Raw genomic sequence first — 16264 nt, 5'->3', positions numbered from 1 at the left:
GGTGCAATTAGCCAGGATCGTGTGACTGTTTCTGGACCATAAACTGGGAGTGAACAACATCCCTCTTGGGCTGAAGCTTAGAAGAGGCTCAGGATCTACTTTCTCTTTTCGTCCTCCAAGACAGAGGCAGCTGCATCTTGGGATGATGGCTCAGCCACCAGATGGAAACAACTGCAGACTTCAAATGAGAGAAAAATAAACTTCAGTGTGTTAAGCCAAAACACATATTGTGTGTGTGTTTTAACATACATACACACACACACACACACACACACACACACACAGAGTCAGAGACAGAGAGACAAACAGAAAAAGAGACATACAGAGGCACAGAGAGAAAGACAGACAGACAGAGATAGGCTGAGACACAGACAGACAGACAGACAATAATGTTCATTTGAGAAAGGAATGGTAGCACACACCTTTAATCCCAGTACTTGGGAGGCAGAGGCAGGCAGATCTCTGAGTTCAAAGCCAGCCTGGTCTACAGAGTGAGTTCCAGGACAGCCAGGGCTAAGAAACCCTGTCTCAGCAAAGCATAAACACATTAAAATGGTGGCAGTAAAATGAAATGAAAGCACGCTGCCATGAGAAGGACAACACTCGAGTGGCCGACAATCGTGAAGTCATGGAAATAGATTACCGACCCTACATTTAAAAGAGAACTTAGGTGCCAGATAAACATGGTACCTTTTAAAAACTACAAAGAAAACTATCTTCAAAAGGAATGAATAGATCCTTTGGAAGTAAAAAAGATAGCATTTCACAGGAAACAGTGGAACACACATAGACGCACACGCACACACATGGCGCACACGCACACACATAGACGCACACGCACACACATGGCGAGGCAGAGAGACAGAAACAGATAGACAGACAGACAGACAGACAGAGACAGACGTAGGAGACAGAGACTCTCTGAAAGGAGAACCCGAAGTGCAGAGAAAGTGAAGTGCATTTCCAAAAACTTTATTTCTCATGCACTGTACAAATGGAAAGAAATTAAGTTTTGATTTGTGTTTAACGCTGTATAGTTGTATGATAGAAATATAAAAATTAAAATTTTACAGGAAAACATGGAAGAGCGCCTTGAGGGACACAAAGCTAAAGGAGATATTTGCAATATGCATGTCTGATTCAAGTTCTCCATATCTAAGGAACCCAAGCTGTGCAACAACAGAAATAGAGAGAGAGAGAGAGAGAGAGAGAGTTGCAAGTGTGTGTGTGTGTGCACACATACATACACACACACATGAGCTGGGGGAGACAGAGGAGCTACATACTCAGTTCATAATAGAAACTTCCTAAAGATATTAAACTGATATTATTTCTTAGGGAGATACAAATTAAAATATCATTGCAGTAACCATGGGACCCCATCAAACTGAAAATAAAATAAAGCAAGACTTGGTGGAGATGTCGAGACAACAGAGCTCCTCTCTGGTTGGTGCACAAGTGTGAATTAGCGCAGACACTTGAGAAGCCATTCCACAGGGAACAGTGGCTCTTGGAAGCCATCATGGTACCAGGGTTGGCGAGTATGGCAGGTCACGTGGAAGAGAGGAATTAAGGCTGTAGGTAGCACTGAGGCTGATAATCTTGAATTAAATTAAATCAGAGAGATTGCCCTGTTGTGCGGTCCATGTGGGTCCAACTTAATGGCAAGTGTCTCGGAAGTGGAGGAGGAATTGGAACACAAGAGCAGGGGCGAGAAGACTTTGGATCAGTGTTATAGAGATAAGTGGCCAGGAACCCAGGAGAGCAGCTCTGGGGCAGGAAAGACAAGGACAGAGACTCTCCCTCCCCTAAAGCCTCCAGACAGCACAGGCCTTGCCTCAGCTTTCACATGGGAAAACTCATGCCGGACTTCCCGTCTATACAACTGTAAGCTATTTCATTTGTGTTGGTTTAAACTACTACATGTGTAGCAATTGGATACAGTGGCAATGGAGAAATCATATATCCGATGGCTCATCGTTTACACCCCCAGATAGGTGTCCAGCTGAAAGTCAGAGATGCTTGCTCCAGATGACTCACACAGGCATATTCATGACTGTATGGGAGAGCACTGGGTTCCATAAGTGTACAATGAGTAGTCCATATTCTTTTAACACAAAGGAACACCAAGGCATTCAGCCAGCCATACTGAGGAATCTGTGCACAACAGTATGGCGTCTCTTATAAATGGAAGGTTGGGGAAAACCAAAAGAGTCCAGGCTGAAATTCTATTCATGAGCTGGGGGTGTAGCTCACTGGCTCACTGGTAGAGCTCTTAGCTTGTGCAAGACCTGGGGTCAATGCCCAGTGTTGGGGAGGGGTAGGAAGGAGAGAAGAAGCAAACAAAAAAAAAAGAGATAGGTGACAGTTAGGTGATGTGATTGATAGATAAAGATAAAAGAAAGATGCTAGAGATAGATGATAGACAGACAGACAGATGATTGAGGTTGATTTTATTTTATTTATGTTATGTTCAAAGATCATTAAAGTTAACCTTTAGCTATAGAATCAGGAGGCCTGCATGGTAGGATCTGATAAGTGAAGTCTAGAAGATATAAGTTTTATATGCCTTGACTCAGAATGGTCTGTGTGTGTGTGTGTGTGTGTGTGTGTGTGTATGTGTGTGTGTGTGTGTGTGTATGTGTGCGTGCGTGTGCACACGCGCGCGCGTGCTATATGTGAATGCCACTTTCAACTTCAGAAGGCAATAGATTAGTGAAAAAGTAAACTAAATGCCGTGTGGTGGTAAGAATTAAAAATTTAGAACTGAATCTGATGAAACTCTAAAAAAAGAGGCTAAGAGATAACGTGAGTAAAACTAGATGAGTTTTATTCATTTATTTACTTATTCACTTTATATCTTAATAGTCAGTTGCCTCTCCCCCCAGCCCCACTTCACACAACTCCTCTTCACACATCCCCTCCCCTTTCCTCTGAGAAAGGGGTGGCTCCCCTGGGTATCACCCGACCCTGGCACATTAAAGTCACTGCAGGACTAGGTGTATCCTCTCCTACTGAGGCCAGACAAGGCTGCCCAGTTAGGGGAACGGGAACCAGCTTTAGAGACAGACTCCACTCAAGTTGTTGGGGAATCTGTATGAAGACCAAGCTGCACATAAGCTACCTACATATGTGTGTGTGCAGGGGATTAGCTCCAGCCCTTGCTTGCTCTTGGTTGGTGGTTCAGTCTCTGGGAGCCTCCAGTTGACTCTGTTGGTCTTCATGTGGATTTTCTATCCCTCCAGGTCCCTCAATCCTCCCCCCCCCAACTCTTCCACAAGACTCCCCAAGTTCTGTCCAGTGTTTGGCTGTGAATCTCTGCATCTGTTTCCATCGTTTGATAGATGGAGCCTCTCAGGAGACAGTTATGCCAAGCTCCTGTCTGCAAGCATGGCGGAGTATCATTAACCGTGTCAGGGATTGGTTCTTACACATGGATGGGTCTCAATTTGGGTCAGTCATTGGCTGGCCATTCCCTCAGGCTCTGCTCCATCTTTGTGTATATCTTATAAGCAGGACAGGATATTTTGGGTCAAAGGTTTTGTGGGTGGGTTGCTGTCCTTATCCCTCCACTAGAAGTTCTCCCTGACTATGGAGGTGGCCAGTTCAGGCTTAGATGGTGATCATCTAAGAGAGAGTTGAAATTGAAAATGCCATGGTTAGCTTCTCAATAGGCTGAGAGTGAAGACAGAATTTCAGGTCAGCCTGGGCAACCTAGCATGATGCCCATCTCTACAAACAAGAAAGCTCCTCTAGCTTGTTGAAAGTCCTCCCAAAGTCCATGTGTCAAAGGTGGTGGCATTAGGAGGTCCTGTGCCCTGAGGACTTGAGATCTAGTAGGATACCCCCTTGGGTTACTGCATGTGTACCCTCAAAAAGGATCTTGAGACCCTGGCCTGTCCTCTGCTTCCAGGCTTTTTGGCTTACATGTAAGCCTGTCTCACTATGTTCTTCCCATGTTGTGACAATGACACCATTTGCCCAAAGCAACAGGCTGCCTGAACTCTGAGCCCAAGAGACCCTCGCTTCAAGGAGTATGGCTGACACTGTGGCAGAAATCTGGAAGATAGAAGAAAGGACATCACTGAAATCGTTCATGACCTAATCTTTAGAAAATAATACTACTTATATTTGGGAAGCAGAATGAGCAAAAAGGGAAACAAATACCCTTCATGACTGATGTGCTTGTAGTTAAACCATTACCAACAACACACGCTATCCAAAGGCACTGGAATAAAGATCACACAGTGTCTGGCTAAGTAGATTTTGAGGTTGACTCATGTATGCTGAGGTACAGGTTTTATCAGTGTACGGCTTTACAGCTAGAGCATAGTGTAGCCTCCTCCACAGTCAAGCTACATTATAGTTCCTCGACACACAAAACATCTCCCCAACCACATTGTGGTCAGCTCCTCTTCCCCACCCCAGTCTGTGGCAACCACTGATCCGAGTTCTGTCTTTGTAACTGTCCTTCTCCTGAAACATCGTGTAATTGGCGTCAGACAGATTTCATCCCTTTCAGATGGGTTCATGTTCACATAATGGAATGTGTTTGGGATGAGTCTCTGCTGGAGCATCTGCTGCGCATTCCTGTTGCTCCCCAGTACTCCTTTAAGCTGACGCAACGCAGCATCCTTAACTGTCCACCGAGAGAAAGGAATCAGGTTGTTCCCAGTGTCTGGTTTCTATGAATAAAGCTACTGCAAATATTTGCTGGTGGGAGGGGCTGTCTTTGTGAGAGCATACTTTCCTTTCTGCTGGATAAAGGATGGGTAGGCTGGGTCATGTGTTGAGTCCACACATGGAGTGTTTAATGATACAGTTCCGCAATATGATCGCTTGGGACACACATGTACGGCACATCTTTGCTGACTCAGATGTCGCTGCCCCGGGCATGGCTGCACGAGATGTAGGAGGAAGCTGTGACTCTGTGTCCCCTCTCTACCCAGTTCCTCGGTGGTGACCTCCCCTGTGGTTTTTGTTTTCATCTCTGTTTGCCCTGGGCAGGCTTCTTTAGGCTCAGTATAATCATGAACTTGTTTATTTTAGTTTGGCTGTCCTGTTTTGGGGTTTTGATTATTCTAACTACGTGTGTGTGTGTGTGTGTGTGTGTGTGTGTGTGTGTGTGTGTGTGTGTGTGTGTGTATGTGTGTGTGTGTGTGTGTGTGTGTGTGTGTGGTTTAGGGTAAATGTTTTAAAATGTATTCTTCTCTCACATATTGTCTCATATGTGACAGCCATATCCTTTCTCCCCTCTCCTCCCAGTCCCTCCCCAGCCACCCATCCCAATTCACCCCTCCACTTTTCCCCCAGAAAAGGGAAAAAAAAACTTCCTAGGAACAACTAAACATGGCATAACAAATCGCAACAAAACAAGGCAGTACCCCACATGTTACGACTGGACAAGGCAACCCAAGAAGAGGGAGAGGATCCAAAAAGCAGGCCAAAGAGTCAGAGATGCCCCCCCACTCCCAGTTTTAGGAGTCCCACGAGAACACCAACCTATACAATTGTAACATAAGTGCAGAGCCTGGGTCAGATGCATACAGGCTCCCCAATTGTCCGTTCAGCCTCTGTGAGCCCTTCTGACCCCTCTGACTCCATACCCCATTCTTGAGCAAGACTGTCTAAGCTCCATCTCATGTTTGGCTGTGGGTCTCTGCATCTACTCCCATCCGTTGCTGAATGAAGACTCTCTGGCGATAATAATGCTGCTAGCCTCAGGTCTATGAGTATAGCAGAATGTCTTTAGAAATTATTTCATTGACTTTTTTTTTCCTAGCCATGTTTGGCATTCTCCTAGAAAAACCAAGAACCCAGCCTCTGGTTCCTGGCCCTCCAAGCAGTGTCAGGTGGGGGCTCCCTCTCACGGCATGGGTCTCAAGCTGGACCAGTCATTGGTTGGCCACTGCCACAACTTCTGCCCCACCTTTACCCCAGCACATCTTTCAGACAGGATAGAGTGCAGGTGGAAGGTTTTGTGAAAGGGTTGGTGTTCCAATCCTTCCACTGGGATCCTTGCCTGGTTACAAAAGATGGCGGGTTCAGGCTCTGTATCCCCCATCGCTAGGAGTCTTTGCTACGCTCATTGTCTTAGGGTTTCTGAGCGGTTCCATTGCACTAGTCAACTACATTTTGAAGAACAGAAGATTTAAATTTAATGTTATCACTGTTTTGTTTTTGTTGTTGTTTGGTTGGTTTTGTTGTTTGTTTTTGGTTTGACAGGCTCCCACCATGTAACCTTGCCCAGCCTAGATCTCACATAGAATCCTCCTGCCTCTGTCCCCTGAATGCTGGGATTAAAGTGTACCGTCGCTTCCAGCCCTGTGCCTCACTTTTTAAATGTACAACACAGTTATTTTCATAGCTAAGATGTTTTTCTGAGCTAAGACTCAGAGCTCACCTGCTATGTTTTCTTCTAGCAGTTCTAAAGTTTTAATTTCAGTCCACCTTTTCCATTGTTGTAATGCTAGATTGGAAGGATTTTTTTTTTTTTTTTTTTTTTGCCTTTTGACATTATTTTATACATATATAGAAGTATTTTAACAATTACTGTGTTTCACTATTTAATTTCTTCTTTCATACCTTTGGGGAAATCAAGTGTGTGTTTGATTTTAGACTTTTGATTATATGTTACTGGTCAGTGTCTTTGCTTATTCCATAATACCATGCTGGCTGAATTACTGCAATTTTCTATTAAGTCTAGAAATCAGGTAATAATATGTCTCCAATTCTTTGCTGTTGTTGTTTTAATTTAGACTATTCTAGATTTATATAGACCATTCTGCCTTTATATACAAAATACAAACTATTAATCTTTACCAGAGTGTTGATTATTACAGTGAATTTATGGTGTTTTGGTTTATTTCTTCATTTGCTTGCTTGTTTGTTTTGGGATAATATCTTATTGTGTAGCTCTGGATGTCCTGGAAAACACTATATAAACCAGGCTAGCCTCACAGAGATCCATTGGCATATCCATCCTTTGGTGTCAAAGACACAGACCACCACACCCAGCATATTTGTGCATAAACTTGGGGAAGAATTACAGCTTCAGAACCCTACATACCGAATCATGCATTTGCCCCTATCTCCCCATTTTCACATTTCACGAATTGTTGCTATTTTCTCTTATTCTAATGACCATAAAGTATGTTCTGGTTTGCACCCTCTCCCCTATACCACAGACAACCTCTCCTCACATTCTGACCCCTTGTGAGCAGGCAGCCACTGCTCCTGGACCGCCTCTCTACTCACATGATGTAACTGAGAAGACTCTCCAGCAGACTTTGGGAACCTAAACCCTGAGACAAAAATAAAGAGACATTTACAGGGCACACTTGCAAAGAGGATGGGAGATTTTTTTTTAAATTACGCTTCCATTACTGGTTTCCTCTGAGGGTGTGAGCCACTTGCCTCACCTGCACTTGGTGGGAAAAGCTGTGCTTGGCATCAGGTGAACTCACTGCTGCCATCTCTATGTGAGCTACTTAATGATGCTGGTTGAGTTCTTCCTGTGTGTCAGGTTGTGATTTGGGCAATGTGACATTTCAGTAGTCAAAGATAGATAGATAGATAGATAGATAGATAGATAGATAGATAGATAGATAGACAGACAGACAGACAGACAGATATATACATACATAGATATATAGATAGATAAATAAATAAATAAATAAATACATAAACAAATAAATAAATAAATAATTAGGATCCCCCTATCTTCGAGCTTAGATTGTGGCCCCACAGGTCATCAATAAATAATAGACTTGAAAAGTAAATGCCACATGTGGTAAAAAATGTATAAGTATCTGACAAGAAGGCAAAACACAATCCAGAGGACAGAGGAGCTGCAAGAAACTGTGCATGGAACGGAGAGATGCTGCGTGAAGTGACACATTCAAGTTACCGTTGAGTGGTTCTTGAGTCACCATTGAATATGAGCAAATACTTCAAGGAGGTAAATGAGCCAAGTCAGCATTAAGGGGAAATTTCATCCGATAGGGGAAAATGTCGAGCAGGGCATGTTATGCAGGTATCTAGGATATGCATTAAGCAGCAACAGACCTGATGGGACTACAGCAGTGTAATGATGGTTAGAATTATGAGGAAGGAGACTGCATGCAAGAGATGTGTGTGTCCTATTATGCAGGGCTTATTATAACACACCAACGTGGACTGTTTACAATCCACCAGTGTGATTGTATTTGGAGACTGTCATCTTAAAGAAGTAATCATGGTAATTAGAAAAGGTCCTAAGTGTGGTGTGGGATAATGCTAGGATTAATAAACTTAGGAGAAAAGATGTAAAACACCTCTCTCTGTCCCTCCCTCCCTCCCTCCCTCCCTCCCTCCCTCTCTCTCTCTCTCTCTCTCTCCCTCTCTCTCTCCCTCCCTCCCCCTCTGCCAAATTAGCATAGAGCAAGATGCTAACTATCTATACAAGCCAGGAAAAGGGCTACGCTGGCTTCCTGGCTTCCTGATCATTGAGCTTTGCCTCTACAATTTCAAGACAGCAACTCCAAGTTGGGTAACTCAGCATGTGACTGAACACTCATACAGACATTGACTTTCAGAGGAGGAAGGAGTATTTCATCCATTATAGACAAAGAGGGAGAGAGGCAAGGCTTCTAGGGAACTCTTTTGGTTACCAAAGGGGCATGTGGAAGCACAGGCGTGGAAAAGGTAGGGCCAGAATCTGAACATACATAGTGGGAGGGACTTCCAGCTGTGTTAGACTTGAAGGAAAGAGGAGACTTCTCCCAAAATTTTGGAGCTGGGAGGTAAGAAGATACTATCATCGGTTGACATGGAGAAGGCCACAGACACTAGAGAGCATTTTAACAGTTGAGTTTCAATTTGGCTGAATCTGAAAATTTTCATTAGCTATCCAAGTAGCAATGCCAAATGGGTAGTTGGGGATACAAAGCTGGTCTCTGGACTCAGTGATGGAGACATTAATGTGAGGAAAATCAGTATAGAGATGGTATCTGAAGTCTTGGGACCAGATCACTGGGGGGAAATGGCGAATATGCAGAAGAGCAAACACACAAGGGCTGAGCCCTGAGCATGAAAACAGGACCCACAAGGCATGCCCAGGTGGAGTAATATGCAAGAAAGCTTAGCCGTGGGGTGTGTGGGATGAAGTGGGCTGGGCAGAGAGAGTTGCAGGAATGAAAACAGAAGAGAATTTGATGTCGGGGGGGGGGGGAGGCCAGAAAAAGTATAGTGTCTCACTAAAGGGAAAATGATACTGCATAACTATCATTAATGGCTTAAGGCAAGCCCAACTTTCTGGGGTGGCGCCTTGGCCAAATGAATGGCCGGACCCAACTGGAATGGTAGGTCTCACCCAGGCCAGAATTTGAGATGTCCGCAGGGTGAATTCACACTGGTGAGAAAACAACCTCATCTCCATGGAAAACATCTGTCCATGGATGGAGATCCTAGTGAATGGCAAGGCAGGGGATGGAGTGTGCAGAAGTGGATGTCCTTCTATTGTCACATGTATCTCCTCAGCTCTAGTTATGTCAGGGACGAAAACTCATACGTTGCATAGAATTCTTAGAGTCAACATTGATAGTTCCAAAAGCCGGTGTCCCAAAATAGATCGTTTCCACCTTTTTTCTGAAACCTGGTATGTTGTGTGCTCCTTCCCCAGGCTCCAAGTTCTCTGAGTGCATGAATGCCATGGTAATGAACCCCAATGTAATGTATATATGTGTGTATACACACACACACACACACACACACACACACACAATTTGATTTATTGAATCTCTTTAAATCATAAGGGATTATAATATTCCATGTCATCCCAGTCATATTGACTGCCACCAAGAAAACAAGTGAAAGCAAATGTTGTCAGCAACACAAGGGAAGGGAAGCCCTTAGCCCCTGCTGGTAGGAACATAAACTGGGGCGTTGACTATGGAAATTGGTGTAGCATTTTCTTTAAAACTGGAACTATCATATAATCACTAAAACTGCTTGAAGGATTCTAAGCTAACGTATCTCACAGAGATTCCTACATCATCAGTGTATGAGACTGAATTCAGTGGTTAAGGAAAAGGAAGCTAAGACTCGCGTAGGAAAAACCGGACAGAACGGGAGATCACTACGTTAAACGAAATAAACCAGACGGGGAAAGACAAACCCTGCACATTTTCTCTGAGATGTGAAATCTGGGTTTAAATTCATAAACGAAAGCATTCATGAAAGAAGAAAGAGAGCCGTGAGGGGGGGAGGAAGTAAGTCTACGTGGAGGATGATGGGAACACGAGGGAGCGAGCAACACATCTGGAAAGCAGAAGGAAGGCTATTGGGTGGAAACACCAGTGAGAAGGAGGACGGAGGTGGGGAAAGCCGCGTGGGGTAGGGAAGGTAGCAAATGGACAAAATCCTGTTAGATTAGAAGAAACTTCTGGAAAAGAATAGACTCGCCTAGGTGGAGACCTCCATCTCAGGCCAGCCTTTGTTAGTGCTTGGCCAAGTGACCGCTCACAGGATGGCAGCTAACTTTAAACCTTGAATGATTAAGAGCCAGGCAGCCAGGCAGGTTCCTGGGTCAGCCAGCTTTTCTGAGTAGTTCCAAAGCCTCTACTAGCCTTCTTATCACAATGGCTTTCTCCAGCTTTGGGGACTTCATTAGCCTTTCTACTCCACTCCCCCCCCAGCCCCCCCAAGTGGCTGCTTGCCTGACAGTATCTGGCCTCTGTGCCAACCTAAACAGCATGGCTACCCCTCTTTGTCCCCTCTCCCCTCCGTTCTTCTCCAGGTGCTATTGAGAGTTACATCTTGCCCACTCTGAGGATTTTTTTTTTCTTTTCTATTTGAGTCCAGTCTTTTATCCATGAGACCAAGAACCCAAAGAGGGGAGGCTGACTTCATTACTTTTCGTGCCAACTAAAAGGACTGAAAACCTGCTAGTGCCCCCAAACCTGCAAACGAGAAGATAAACCACCCACAGTGCCACCACTTCTGGTGTTCTGCTTTTCCTTATGACAATCTTTATGCCCCTTCCCTCATAACCAGGTTTCAGGTTTCCACATGATACGTTATGTGTTCCTTTAACATTGTGTATTAAAGATTTTCCAGGACACTGTCTGTCAAGATTATCACATAGGTGCCTAACTTTTCTCATGACCGTTTATGTGAATAAATGAGTGGACAACATACGGTGCGATCGATGATTTACCGTTAGATTATTTGTTCTTCAAGATGGGTTTCTGTAATGGCCCTGGCTGTCCTGGAACTGGATTTATAGACCAGGCTGGCCTCGAACTCACAGAGATCTGGCCAGGGGTTACAGGCATGTGCCACCATGCTTGGCCTATTAAGCTTTTAAATTGCTTCAAAAAAATTTTTTTTACTGAAATGCATTCTAATGAGTATCTTTGAGCATTTTAAAGCATAATTAATGACTTCACAATCGATCCATCTACTATTTAATAGCCCGTGATCAATTGACTACCAGCACAAAGCACTGTGCTAAATTATTTTTTAAAGATTTATTTATTTATGTATGAGTATAAGTACACTGGAGCTGTCTTCAGTGTTTGACTATCTGTTATTAGGACATCCCATTACTGTTGATCATAGAGGTCATGGGTGGGTGGGGCTGTTGGTGGCTCTCCGCCTTTGTAAGCTTGCACGGCACTGTGTGAAACCATGACATCTAGTCCTCAGGAAGGAACCTCTCTGGACAGTTCCAGCTGAGTTCTTCAGGGTCCTGAATCTGTAGTGCCCGGAGTCTTCAGGGATGATAGTCTTCACCTCTGGAAGGTGACCTAGGGCAACAATAGTCGTAATGGTTCGGGAGTCTCTTGGACAAGCTTAACCAACAACTTAATAGAAGGCTTCTCATCCCTGGTGGTGGTGGTGGTTTTGTTGGTTGGTCTTCAGCTTTTGGAGGGAACATTGTCAGGCCAGATGAGAAAAGTTCATGTAAACTATATGCATGTATGCAGTTTCACATGTATCGTGGGGGGGGGGTGTTGGGTTTTTTTTAGGTAGTTAATCATATGATTCTTTATGAATTTCTCAGACATCCTTACTGTTATTTTACATTCCTCTTCTTATTTCTCTCTTTCTGAAACACTAGTTAGCACTCCCTGGTTTCCCTATTTCCCCACGTCAGATAAATTACGTCCACTATGTCTTCTCTACTGCTCCCCATGTTGATGACCTTTTACACAGTACCTTTGTGCATGCATGAGCATTAGATCCAAATGGAGTTCTTTTGGAAGCATAGTTAGATGTGAAGTTACCTGGTTTCAAATGGTATTTGGGAATCTGTGTGGTAGAAAGACTTCTCCTGGCAGGATTCTGCTCTGTAGCCAACAGTGAGAAGACTGCTCTAGATTGTATGTAGTTCAGTACAGTGTATGACTGCTAGGCTGACTCTTATTGGACATCCTTACGTCTGTTGTCCGACTACTAGTCTGACTACTAGGACTGTGTCTGTTCCAGTACATTGAATTGCCTGCTACTCTGCTCTCTGTTTTATATAAGATCCATGACCAAAAGCACCAGGAGAAGAAAAGTTTTACTTGGCTTACACTTTAACTGTCCATCATCGGGGGAAACCAAGGCAGAAACTCAAGGCAGGAGACTAGAGGCGCCAGTTGAAGCAGAAGCCATAGAAGAATGCTGGTTACTGGCTTGTTCTCCTGGCTAGCTCAGTTGACCACCTGCCTGGGGAATGACACCCCCTACAGTGCACACTGGGTAACTTCACATCAATCATCAAGCAGGAAAATCATGGCAGACAGGACAGGTGTTGCATAATGGTTTCTCAGATGAGATCCTACTGTGGACTAGTCACTAAATGACAATCTTCTGTGTGTCCTTATCATCTTTATCTTTGCTCTCATGAGCAGATGGGGGGAATAAAAGCATAAGTTAAATGTGCTCAGCAAAGTTAGAAACAACCCATGATTCTTAACTTAATCATCAATGGTGATTAGTTGCTGGAGGTGCCTCCGCAGAATAAAGAAATGATTCAGAAGCCAGCTACGAGCTTGGTGGCTGAGTACCAGGATTGATTAATGATGTCTAGTATGGTCTAGAATATGTTAAGGATCACATAGCTATAAAATCACTGAGGTGCCACCTAAGCCTGTCTGCCACCAAACAACAAGGAAGACCAGTTTTCTGGGGACTTGAGTTGGTGTAACCAATGAATTCAAGGAAAAGGAAATTAAGTGTCTTCTCTTTTGCTGTCTAAAACCTTGCCTTGTGTTAGTTTGGGGAACCAACACACCATTGCTCACCAGCATGGTAAGCTCTCTCTCTCTTTCTCAGCCAGGAAAGAATATCAGTTACATCTCAGACCTGTTTTTCCTTGAATCCATGATGTGGGAAAAGCTGCCGAGACTCTGTGATCCTGGATCCCTTGTTGTAAAAACAGATGACATCCATGTTGGTAGGAGGAACAGTTGTCAACATATAGTATTGTTCTGACCAAAGTGATGGTTGGACCCTTATCATCATCCCTATTAAAAACTGAAGTCATGGCCATTGTGTTTCTGTCTGCATTAGGTATGGTTTAGATAATCCTGATTGAGGTATGTTTAGAAAATTTATCTCAAGCTGAAATAAATGGAGACTTGGGCAGTATTCCGGCCAGTTTTCTGTCAACGTTACACAAGCTCCAGCCATCAGAGAGGAGGGAACCTCAACTGAGAAAATGCCTCTAGAAGATGTGGCTACAGGCAAGAAGCTACAGGGCCCAGCTCATTGTGTGTGGTGTCGCCCATGGGCTGGTGGTACTGGGTTCTATAAGAAAGCAGGCTGAGCGAGCCAGGGGAAGCAAGCCAGTAATCAGGCTCCTCCAAGGCCTCTGTATGAACTTCTGCCTCTAGGTTGCCACTGAGGTTGAGTATCTCTGCCTTTGCTTCCTTTCGGTGGGCTGTGACTTGGACTATGTAAGCTAACTAAACCCTTTTCTTCCCAAGTTGTTTTAGCCATGGTGTTTGACAACAGCGATAGTTACCCTAACCAGGATAGACAGAGATGATGAGACACTGGGCCATTTGGGGCAATGATGTTTCTGAGGGTCTTGGCCACTAGCCCTTGAGAATTACTGTTAGAATGGGAATAGGCTCTAAGCACAGGCTGTGGACGGAGTTCCCCTTCCAGATGCAAGAACACGGCAGAAATAGCCACACAAAGACTCAGTTACTTAGAGCGTAACTGTGTCAACTAGGGACACGCGTTTACAATTCACAACACTGGGTGTCAGAACCTTGACACCACTGGGGCCGGGAGAAATAAACAGGGACATCTTTGATAGAATCCCTCTTTCGACGCAGTCAACAAACATTCCATCACAAACGAAGAAAAGAGGGCAGGGCACGGATTCAACAGCAAATTGTTCTCACTACGGTCTGGAGCCTGGCGTCTGCTCGGATTCTGAAGAGATTACCGAGGAGTCTTCTCTGCTTCTTCTTATTAAATGTCTCAGAGCTGTGCAACTTCCCAGATGCTTGCTGTAAACGCTCTGTATCTTCATTTATCAACAACACAAGCTGGTAAATGCAAATCAAAGCAAGGGCTTAGGACTCACACACCAGGAAAGCATTTCAGTGGATAGCATGCATCATGGTAGCTATGACTTTTATGAACAAGGAAACCGAGGCTTACATAAGGTATTTTTGGCTTGTTTTTACGAGGGTGGTTTCTTGTTTTGCTTTGCTTTGCCTAAGTATTCCTAAATATTTTAATGTAGGGGGGTTTACCTTTTAGGAAACTGTAGTATAGTGGGTTTTGACAAATGTTAGCAGTCATACAACTGAAATCATAACTGAGCCAGGGAAGGTTTTCATCACTGAAGAAAGTTCCCTGGAGGTTTTCTATGGCCAGTTACGTCCTCTGAGGCCCAGGCCCCAGCTCTCTACAATCTGGTTTCTGACCTGCACGCTGCCTTTTCAGAACATCATATACTCTAATCAGGGACCATGTAGGCCTGTGTCTTTGATTTGCTGGTGTGGTGCTTCTGTGGCCCACTGGTTAGTACAGCCCACTGGGATGCTCTCCTGAGCTCACAGTTGTGTTTCCTAGCAAATCCACTGTCCGCTTTCCGATCAACAGACTTAGACATGTTCCGCCGTCCACTCACCATAAAATGAAACTTTCCAAACTCAGCCGTGGAGCTGTGTAGCTGAGTCTTCCCTCTGCTTGGGTAAAATATTAGAACTGAAGTTTGTAGATCATAGATCAGGGCTTCATGAGGAGCTGTTGCAGGGTCCATTCTGTTCCCCTACCCCATCCCCCGGCTTCTGGTCCCCCAGGGATATGCATGGGCATTCAGTCACCCTTATGTCCTCAACAGCTTCTTTTTATGTAAGTCTTTCTATGGAGCCAGTGGTGGTATCCTCTTGAGGACTTTAATTTGCATTAATTTAATTTGCATTAACATAAATTGCATTAATAATGACAGTTACATTTAGTTTCTACTTACTGGTTTATTTGCCATCCATATCTCCCTGGTCAAAAAAGAAAAAAAAAATCTATTCCAACTTTACCCACTTAAAAAGACCAAGTTGTTTAACTTACCATACAGATGTTTTAAATTTTGATTAAATCCAATGTGTCTCCTCCCCCCTTACAGTCTGTACTGTGTGTATCAAAGCTAACAAATCTCAAATTTAAAAGATACTTCTCTCTTATGTTTTCTTCTATGATTTCCATGCATTTGGCCCTTACGCTTATTCATAAACCATTTCCAGTGAATGTTTATATAACGCTGAAAAGGCATTGGGCTATTTCTTAAGCCAATTGTCCGAGCACATTGCTGAAAAGCTGATGCGCTAGCCATTGGATTACATTAGCACTTTGGTTGAAAAAAAAATCAATAAATGTATATGTGGAAACATTGTTTTATTCTGTCTGCATAGTTGATTTTTTAAGGCTCCACATATAATTGAGATCATGCAATATTTTCCTTTCCATGTCTGGTTGATTTCACTTAGCAGAATGTCTTCCAGATGCACTCTTGTTATGGGGAATGGTAAGGTCTCCTTTTTAAAGCCCAAATAATATTCCACTGGAGATCGAAGCCCAGTTTCTCTATGAATTCACCCACACATTGGTGGGTCCGTAGATTGTTTCTTTCTCTGGGATACTGTGCTGGATGCTTCCGTGACTGTGGGACTGTTGTAATCCCAGCCACATGGCCATTGTGTCTCCTCTGCCTACACACCTAATAGAGGCATGTGAGCCATTTATATGTTTAATTTCTCAAAAAAAAAAAAAAAAAAAA

This window comes from Micromys minutus (genome assembly GCF_963924665.1).
Source record: "Micromys minutus genome assembly, chromosome: 31".
Classification (NCBI taxonomy): domain Eukaryota; kingdom Metazoa; phylum Chordata; class Mammalia; order Rodentia; family Muridae; genus Micromys; species Micromys minutus.
This window is presented reverse-complemented; position numbering follows the sequence as displayed.